Source organism: Hemiscyllium ocellatum, assembly GCF_020745735.1.
Source record: "Hemiscyllium ocellatum isolate sHemOce1 chromosome X unlocalized genomic scaffold, sHemOce1.pat.X.cur. SUPER_X_unloc_2, whole genome shotgun sequence".
Classification (NCBI taxonomy): domain Eukaryota; kingdom Metazoa; phylum Chordata; class Chondrichthyes; order Orectolobiformes; family Hemiscylliidae; genus Hemiscyllium; species Hemiscyllium ocellatum.
Genome location: NW_026867592.1, coordinates 109,948 through 120,606, shown reverse-complemented (window position 1 = coordinate 120,606; position 10,659 = coordinate 109,948). Strand labels below are relative to the sequence as shown.

General features: G+C 43.9%; 1 non-coding gene across 1 annotated transcript; it reads right to left on the bottom strand.

Moving 5' to 3' along the window:
• Positions 1 to 10,107: 10,107 nt before the first annotated feature.
• trnar-ucu (transfer RNA arginine (anticodon UCU)) lies at positions 10,108 to 10,180 on the bottom strand. The gene has a single exon. It is a non-coding gene; the product is annotated as a tRNA-Arg (tRNA).
• Positions 10,181 to 10,659: the final 479 nt, after the last annotated feature.

Sequence of the window (10,659 nt, the reverse complement as noted above, 5' to 3'; positions counted from 1 at the left end):
TATTTATGAAAACATTGTCTGATTGTGGAAATGCAAAACACGGCATCAGATATAAAAAATGGGGGAAGGCAGGAGTGGAAAAGCGAAAGAGAGACAGAGAAAGAAACGTTAGCTGTGCCAATCAATCTCAAAATTGAAGTTTTTTTGGACTAAGCATGGAAATTGATATCACTGTGATTTTAGAATCAGACAACTTTTATATTTTAAGGGATGAACTACAATTAGTATGGAAATTCCCTCCTCACTGGCATAATGGCTCAATCCACAACAGCGATTCAAGAAGGCAGCTGACCATCACCTTCTCGAGGGCAAATAGGGATCAATGTGAGCCAGCCAAGAGATGCCCAGGTCCCACAAATGAATAATAAGATTTAAAAATCCGTTGTTTTATTTGCATATTTGCCATTATTTGTGTACTGTGCTTGTGGGGAAATATAACCAGGGGTTTTGTTGTTCTGTCATCTATTCTGAGAGTCCTATTTCTGTGTTTATTTACATAAACACTTCACTGGTTTCAAAGCAGAGTTGATGACAGTAAAGCCAGATGAACGAAGTTTCAAATGATAAGTTTCAAATCAAACCAAGTTTATTTGAAGAACGTTGACAGTTTGCAGAAGTGAATGCAAATTTCAAGACTATGAATTGCAACAGATATTATTTATATCTGGAAGATAAACATAATTCAACATTTTAATTTAGCCGAATATTTGAATTCTGGAAGTTCATGCAATGAAACATTTCTGTCCAATTGGATCCACTTTGAACATTGATTTATATTGTCGTCCCTTTAGACGGTAAAATTTCCAACAATGCAACATAGCTCAACGTGCATTTTAGAATATCCACATAAAATAGTTGAAGTGAGATCAAGAACTGCCACAACAATTTCATTTAGTCGATATTGTTGTTGTGAGGTTTAGTCGCGCTTATATTTTCTTTTAATCTATCATGAAATGTAGATGTTGCAGGTTCAGTCATCAATGGGACCCTCTCCCTAATTACCCACTGTGACACTTGCTCATGTCACTTCAGAAATCATCAGTTACCTGACAGTGGGTGTGGATTCTGATGATTAGATTCTCTACAATGTGGAAGCAGGCCCTTTGGCCCAACAAGTCCAGACCGCCCCTCCGAAGAGAAACCCATCACTCTACCCTTTCTTACTGCTGACTAGGGCACAGAACACTGTGGGGAATTTAGCGTGGCCAATTCATCTGGCCTGCACAGCTTTGGATTGTGGGAGGAAACCCAAGCAGACACAGTGAGAATGTGCAAACCCCAAGCAGACAGGGGGGAAATCGAACCCAGGACCCTGGCGCTGTGAGACAGCATAGCCATCCATGATGTTGGCTGATGAGGTAAATGCAGTAGACGGATTTTCTAATGGTAATTAGTAAACCAGCTGTTTTGGTATTGTTCCATTGATTATTGTTACATTGTCACCATTTTTTTCCTGATTACTTTACATTCAAATTTCCCCTCGGTAAATGGTGTATTCCACCTCCTGTCCACTCAACCTCCAACTGGAGTTTGGAATACTGTTCCAGTGATATTACCACTCTGATCCTAATGTTGGAAATGCAGTGAGAAAGCTCTCACAAACAGAAATGCAATAAATCTGACACTTTATATCATGAATAGATATTGGAGTGGAATACTGGCAATATAACAGGAGACTTTGCATCCAACAATCAATCTAACATCTATATTCGATGCTCTAGCTGCAGACCCTGATTCACCTGGTCCATGATTCCCACATTTCTGTTCTGTTTTCTTTTCAGATTTCCATGCTCCCCCATAATTTGCACGTGTTGAGTTCTTGGTCGTAATATAAAGTGTCAGATTTATTGCATTTCTGTTTGTGAGAGCTTTCTCACTGCAGGTACTGAGTATCAGATTTGGAGGCAATGTGTGCTTGTAAGAGTGCGATTATTGAAGTGGGATGCTTTGTCCTGGATGACGTCAAGCTTCTTGAGTGTAACTGAAGCTGCACCCATCCAGTCAAGTGGGGAAGTGTGCCATTACACTCCTAACTTCTGCTTTTTAGAGAGCCAATTAGCTTTCGGAGTCAGGAGGGTGAATTGGTTGCCACAGTATTCCGAGCTCCTGGCCTGCTATTCGAACCGTTGTGCTTATATGGAATGTCCAGTTCAGTTTCTAGTTAACGATAATACCCAGCATGCTGATAGTGGGGCGGGGTTTTTTCAATGATGGTAACACCATTGAATGTCAAGGCGTTTTTGCTAGATTATCTCTTATTGCCTGGAAGTGGTGTCAATGTCACTCGTCAGTCCAATTCCGGATAATGTCCTGATATTGTTACATTTGAATGTGTATTGCTTCCATGTACGAGATGTCATAAAAAGTGCTATCATCGGCACAGATTTCAATTCTGGTCTTATGATGAAAGGAGGATGATTGATGACACAGCTGAAGATGCTGCGGCCAAGGATACTTCCTTCAGGAACTCGAATGGAGGTGTCCTGGAGCTGAGAGGATTGAGATCCAACAATCAGATCCATCTTCCAATGTACGAGGTACGACTCCAGGCAACAGAGAGTTTGTCATCTGATACTCACTGATTCCAGTTCTCGTCGGGCCCTATAATATTAATCTCGGGCGAATGTGACGTTTAAGTCAAGTGCTGTCTCTCTGCCCGCGCTTCAGGGAATCAGTTCTTTGTCTATGCATAAATCAAGTGTGGAATTCGGTCAAGATTAGATTACTTACAGTGTGGAAACAGGCCCAACAAGTCCACACCGACCCGCCGAAGCGCAACCCACCCATACCCCTACATTTACCCCTTACCTAACACTATGGGCAATTTAGCATGGCCAATTCACCTGACCCGCACATCTTTGGATTGCGGGAGAAAACCGGAGCACCCGGAGGAAACCCACGCAGACACGGGGAGAACGTGCAAACTCCACACAGTCAGTCGCCTGAGTCGGGAATTGAACCCGGGTCTCAGGCGCTGTGAGGCAGCAGTGCTAACCACCGTGCCACCGTGCCGCCCACGGAGCTTAGTGGAGATTGCGTAACCCACATTTCATGTCACTGAGCAGGTTATTGCTGAGCCAGTGCTGCTTGATTGCTCTGTTGATGGCATTTTCACACACCCAACTCATGACCGAGCATGGGAGCAGAAATTGGTCAGATTGGATTGTCCTGCTTTCTGTGCTCAGGAAGTGGCTGGCCTATTTCCCACACTGGGAGAAAGTGAGGACTGCAGATGCTGGAGACCAGAGTTGAAAGGTGTGGTGCTGGAAAAGTGCAGCAGGCCAGGCAGCATCCGAGAAGCTGGAGAATCGATGAATCAGGCTTAAGCCCTTTTCAGGAGTCCTGATTACTGAAGAAGGACTTATGCCCGAAACGTCGATTCTCCTGCTCCTCGGATGCTGCCTGGCCTGTTGCGCTTTTCCAGCAACACACTTTTCAACTATTTCACACGTTGTCGGATTTTTGCCATCGTTGCAGCTACGCTGGAAGTGCTTGCCTCGCTAAAACCATCAGTACTTTTGTCGGTTACATAACGTTTGAGTAAGCAGAGCTTCCCAGAATGTCTTGTTATCACGTGGAGAGAAGCAAATTGGCTTAAAACATGTATCTGTAATATAGCTGATAATTGGACGAAGCCGAGATGGATCGTACAATTGGCATTTCTGACAATAGATTGCTGTGAATGCTTCAGCCTTAACTTTTACACTGATATGTTGTGCTCTCCATCAGGGACGATTGAAATATCTGTGGAGCCTACTCCTCCAATGAGTTGTTTAATTATCCACCAGAAAAATGTTTGATGTGACCCTTTATTCAATACACATTTGGAAGATTAATAGAATGTTAGCCCTTACTACAGGTTAATTTGAACCCTGGAGCAATGAAGTGTTGCTTTAGTTGCATAGGAGTTTGGCTAGACTACAATTGGTGAACGGAGTGCAATTAAGTTTTCCTTATGTCTGGAAAGCTATCATCACCATGGAGGGAGTGCTGTGAAAGTTCACTGGACTTTTATTAGCCCTGATTGTATTGAATCACAGGACAAGCTCGGTGATGTGTATAGCCTACTCTTGGTCCATTTTTTTTATGTTTCAATGACTCCTGTATCTAAATACATTACATGAACTGCTGTTCCTTTATCAACTGCACACGCTCAAAGTCGTCAGAAATCTGCAATGAACTGCAGGCATGATGTTGCCATTACAAAGTCATATTGATTCCATCTGATTAACTTGACCGTTCCTGATAATAGTTTCTATCTTACTCCTTATGCCAGAAGCTGACTTAACTGTCAAATAACTTCTGCTTTCTGTATCTGCCCCTTTTAATGAAGGATTTCAATTCACAATTTTGCAATCTCATAGAACATTCCCTGATTTTGGAAACTAAAAACTAATGCATGAAACATTTTGTGAGTCAGTTTTCTGTGAATATTCCGAGCATGAATTTGAACCCTTATCCAGGCTATAACTATTTTATCAGGAACGCTTCAGTGGCGATTGTAATTTCAATTCTATCTCAACCTTCTTTGGTTTTCCTGATTTTCCACCTATTTTTGATGTAGAGGGCTGTCGCAATGTACCTATACAATGAATTGACCATTTCCTTTTTGTTGCTAGTTTCACTGACTCACTGTCCACAACACCAACCTCCATATTGTTAATTATATTTTAAAACCTGTCAGTAATGTCTCTGTCTATTTAATCTAACTAGCTAACTCTAACTTTTAGACTGATACTTGTTTCCTTATTAAACTTATATTCTTCCACTTTCCTATATCTGTCAAATCTTCAGGTCTACCCCCTATCAGTGTGCAACAATATAGATTTATTCTCAGTTTGGTTCCAGTATTTTATTTTGAAACAGGGATTGTGATTGCTTTCCTTAGGTTTTGTTTTCTTACACTGCAGAAATGATCTCTGCGGCATATTCTGAAATATCTACTTTAATGTCCATTACTACACAAGGAAGAACAATGAACAAAGTAAATTAACATCCCAGGAACAGTCCCTTCCGCCGTCCAAGCGTGTGCAGATCCAAATTCACTATCTAAACCTATCACTCAATTCCTAAGAATCTGTATCCTCCTCATGTATCTGTTCAGACGCACCTTAAATGAATCTACCGTGCCAGCCTTTCCTTCATCTATCTATTTGGTCACTTCCTCAACAACCCTACTAAATTGGCAAGGCACAATCTCCCCCACACAAAACCACATTGTCTATCACTGATAATCCTGTTCTTTTCCAAAGGTAAATGGATTTCATCCCTCAGTACATTCTCCAGCACTTTCCCAGCACTGACGTCAAGCTCTGGAATATCCCTACTACCCTTCTTGTGCAAGTGGAATCAACATGTCCAGTCCACCAGCACCTCACCTGTGTTTAACGGTGCGACCAAGATATCTGTCAGGGCCCCTGATATTCTATCGCCTCCCTCAATAACCTGGGATAGACCCCGCTTCTTCTGGTGCTTTATCCACCTTAACATCATTTAGCCTACCCAATGCAACTTCCTTCCTAATATCAATGTGATCTAGAGGAAACAAGCTTCTATCTCCAACCTCAACGTTCAACATGTCCCTCTCCTCAGTGAACACTGATGCACAGTAATCATTAAGAGTCTCACCCCTTTTCTCAGGTTCAACATACAACCTTCCTTCCTTATCCTTTGGAGAACCAACACTTTCTATCGTTACCCTTTTGTTTCTAATATATGAATAAAATACCTAAGGATTCTCATTAATTCTGTTCACTTAAAGTTATTTCATGACCCCTTTTAGCCCATTTCATTCCTCATTTAAGATTGGTTCTACTCTCCTGATATTCCACCAAGGCCCATTCCATTCTTAGTTGCCTGTACTTTATGTACACTTCCTTTTTCCTCTTGGCTAGTCGCACAATTACTCCTGTCATCCAAGGTTCACGAATTTTGCGTTTCTTATCCCTTGTTTTCAAAGGGACATGCCTGTCCTGCACTATCTTCAACTTATCTTTGAAAGCCTCCCACATGTCAAATGTAGACTTCCCTTCAAATATTAACTCCCAATCCACATTTCAAAGCCCCTGCCGAGTTTTGATATAATTGGCATTGGCCAAGTTTAGGACTCTTCCCTGAGGGCAACTCTCATCTTTGTCTACCAATATTTTTGAACTTACAGAATTGTGGTCACTGTTCCCAGAGAAATCCCCCACTGCAACATCTGCCACCTGGCCTGGATCTTACCCCAACATCAGGTCCAATATGGCCTCTTACCGTGTTGGAGTACTGACATACTGCTGCAGAAGCCTTTACTGGATGCTACAAATTATGGCCCATCCAGACCTCTGACACTAAGTGTATCCCAGTCAATGTTGGGAAAATTAAAATCTCCCTTCACCATCAACCTGTGTCTCCACATCTTTCCATGATATGTTTACCTGTTTGTTCTTCTACCTCACGGTCACTATTGGGAGCCTGTAGTTCAGCCCCAAAAATGAAACTGCATACTTCGTATTCCTCAGCTCTACCCATAATGCCTCGCTGCTCAAGTCCTTCTCAGTGTCCTCCTTTAGCACAAACGTGATATCATCCCGAGCCAGCAAAGCAACTCCTTCCCCACCCCACCCACAACCCCCCCAGCAATTTTTACTTCCCTCCCTGTCCTGTCTCAATCATCTATATCCTAGAACATTTAGTTGACAATCATGCCCTTTCTTCAAACATGTCTTGGTGATCATAATAACGTCATACTCCCAGGCACCAATCAAAGACCTACGTTCATCTGCCTTACTCACTATACTCCTTGCAATAAAGTGTATGCCCTTCAGACAGCCAATTCTTTTGAGTTCATTTGCTCTCTGCCTACTCTTCCCCTTGGTAATGGTCACTTCATGATCCTTACAGTCTATAGTTTCCACCTCACTGTCTACTTGTCTTCTCTTGTTCCCAGCCCCCTGCCACATTAGTTTAAAGCCTCCTCACCAGCAGTAACAAAAGCTACCCAAAGGACATTAGTTTCTGGCTGGTTCAGGTGTAGACCTGAATTTGTAATAGTCCTACCTTTATGAGAACTGTTCCCAATGTCCGACAAATCTGAACCTCTCCCTCCATCACCATCTCTCAAGTCACGTGTTCATCCTGCCTATTCTGTCATTTCTATCCTGGCCAGTACGTTGGGATTTGTAGCAATCCTGAGATCACTACCTTCGAGGTCCTCATCTTTAACTTCTCCCTTGGCTCCCTGAATTCTGCTTTCAGGACATCATCTCAATTTTTACTGATATCATTGGTGACTATATGCACCACGATAACTGGCTGTTCACGCTCCACTTTCAGAATGTACTGCAATCGATCAGTAACATCCCTGACCCGGCTCTGGGGAAACAATATTCCACCCAGGAATCTCTTTATTGGCGTTTATAATTAGCACACCGTTATTAATTATCCCTTTGCGTGATTTACCAACTCATTTTAATTAGTTCTGTTTTTATACCTTCATAGTTGTCCATATTTAATTTGATAATATTAGTCTTAGCCTACAGTTTATGACCTCAGAACAAAGAGAAAATACACATCAAGGTTGCTACTGCCTCGTGTCATTATTTAATCAAATCTTGTGGCGTGACACCAGAAGCACTTAATCTCTTCTCTTTCTCTTAGAAATACCTGTGATTCACTTACTGAAATCTTAAATTTTTTCTTGATATCTTACATGAATGAAAGCAAAAAGAGAAGAGCAAAATATGACTGAAGATAGGTACAAGGTAAAAATACCTGTGCATTGATACAATCTCTTCTTGCCTTTGACCTGAGATATCGCCGAAGTTTGTGAAAAGTTTAAACAGAGAATTGCAAATGAAATTATTAATTGTCCTTTGGCCTGTTTCGCCCAGTGATAACTCTCAGCGGACAGTTAATGTAATTTAGCTTAAATAATCTTGGGTGTTTTATGTTTCATTGTGGAAACTGAGAATGGAATTGAATACAATGTTGAAACCAACCGTAATCTGCCTATTTGGTTTTGATGCTGTCAGTGTGCGTTCACCCCCACAGGCAGGAAGACTGCTTGCACTGATAACAGGGAATTGTTGCCCGGTGTGTCATTCTCAGCTGACCCAAAACTTCCTGTTTCTGTGTGCCACCCATTTCACTTCTGATCAGAAAATAAATACCCAGGGGAAACAGTCTGAGGAAACATCTGCCAATGTGGCCTATATCTGGAAACAGGTTCATGGGGCGGTATGCAATCACTTTGATGTAACACTTACAAATCAACCTTCGAACTCGGTTTAACAGTCTGATTCCAGGACGTTGTTGGACGAATCTCCAAACCATCTAACAAGGTCATTCAATTCTCAAAATCTGGAGCACTTCGACTGTACCTTTTAATATTTCTGATCTTGCACTTTTTGTTACTTTTTCGTATGATATAAACTTTTTTTAAAAAATCGGTTTTAGATTCTATATTCTGCAGCCTTCAGCAGTGTGGGGAGGTGTGGATGGAGAAGCACAAACTCTAGGGAGTGGGGATGGAGATGTGTGGACCAGGGAGACACACAGACTCCGGGAGTGCAAATGGCAGTGTGGGGGGAGAGGGAGACATAGTCTTTGGGAGTCAGGATGGGGGTGTGTGGGGAGGGTGATAAACACACTCTACCGAGTGGGAATGGGATTGTGGGGTAAAGGGGAGCACATAGACTCTGGGAGTGGGGATGGGAGTATGGAGGGTGATGAAGGGAGACAAAGAAACCCAGGGAGTGGGGATGGGGCAGTGGGGGGCAGGAGACACACAGACTCTAGGAGTGGCAATGGGGGTATGGAGGGAGGGAGACTCACAGACCTTGGGTGTGTGAGGGAGAGGGAGACACATAGACTCTGCAATGGGGTGGAGATGTTGCGGGAGGGAGATACACAGACTATGGAAGTTGGGATGAGCATGGGTGAAGAGATGCATAGACACTGGAGTTGGGAGTTGGCTGTAGGAGGAGGGAATCACACGGACTCTGGGATAAAAGATGGGGGCGAGAAACACACAGACTCTGAGAGTGGGGATGGAGATGTCGGGGAATTTTGACAACAGACTCTGGGAGTGGGGTTAGAGGTGTGGTGGGAGGGAGACGCACAGACTCTGGAGTGGGGATGGGAATGTGGGAGTGAAGGGAGACACACAGACTCTGGGAGTGAGGATGGGGGTGTGGGAGGAAGGAGACACACAGAGTCTGGGAGTGGGAATAGAGGTTTTTCGGAGGGAGATGCACGGAGTCGGGAGTGGGAATGAGGTGTGTGGTGTTGGAGAAACTCGAACTCTGGGAACTGGAAATGTGGGCGTGGAGTGAGGGAGGCCCTCAGTCTCTGGGAGTGTGACTGTGGTGTGTGTGTGTGTGTGGGGGTGAAGCCAAAGAGACTCTGGCAACGGGGATTACTGTGAGTCGGGTATGGGGGAGCATAACAGATTCGGGGAGTGTATTTTGGGGTATGGGGTGAGAGAGAAACATCGACTCTGGGGAGTAGGGGTGTGGGTATGAGGGGGAGGGAGACACGCAGACTCTGGGAGTGGGTTGCGGGTGTGGGGAGGGTGATGCACAGAGTCTGGGGAGTGGGAATGGGGTGTGCGGTGTGGGAGAAACTCGAACTCTGGGGACTGGAAATGTTTCTCACTCAACCACTTCCACTGGCAGCTCATTCTATATGCTTATCGGTCTTAGTGTATAAAAGTTGGCCCTCAGGTTTCATACGATCTTGCTACCATACCAGGCAACATCCTGGTAAACCTCTTCTGCACCCGTTCCAGTGCCTTCACATCCTTCCTATAGTATGGCGACCAAAACTGCACACAATACTCCAGATGCGGCTGCACCAGAGTCTTATACAACTGCAACATGACCTCAGGACTCCGGAACTCAATTCCTCTACCGATAAAAGCCAGTACATCATATGCCTCTTCACAGCACTATTTACCTGGGTGGCAATTTTCAGAGATCTGTCTACATGGTGTGAGAATGAGCTGCAACGGGCTGAAATGCAACTTTCAAATTCACAAACGCACGAATCCAATCCCAGCATCTCCAAACAACTCAGAAATGGCAAAGCAACAGGAAGCATGCGCAATAAAGAGCGCCACAGCCCCGAGCCAGGTAGGACTCGAACCTACAATCTTCTGATCAGAAGTCAGACGCGTTATCCATTACGCTACTGGCCCCAATCGCTGGGGTAGCGGTGACAGGTTGTCAGTATGTAATGTAAACACGGACTTCGGTCAGAAACGGCAATCATCGGGTGAATAATCAGTAGTAATTATCACCGTCACTGCTTCACCTCGAAGTCTCCCCTTTGTGAAGCAGCGCCTTTCACTGACAGAGAAAAGATATTTGTCCTCATGTGTCTGCTTCAGTGTCTCTTGTTCCTGTGCTGAGAGTTTCCATGCTTTTATTCACAGTCACTTTGCGGGTTTAGGTTCCACCCCAGTGAAATGTACTTTCATACATTGAATCATGGTCTATTCCAGTCAATGCCTTGACCAAATTCAGCGAGAAAACTCTAGTCAGGAATCTGGAAATTCGACGTTTCGGGCATAAGCCCTTCATCAGGGTGCACGGGTGAATCCGAGCTGTTCAGGGAGTGCATTGGAGATTGACGCCACTTGTGACCTGAAAGAAGTGTTTTCCCGCCGGGATTGGA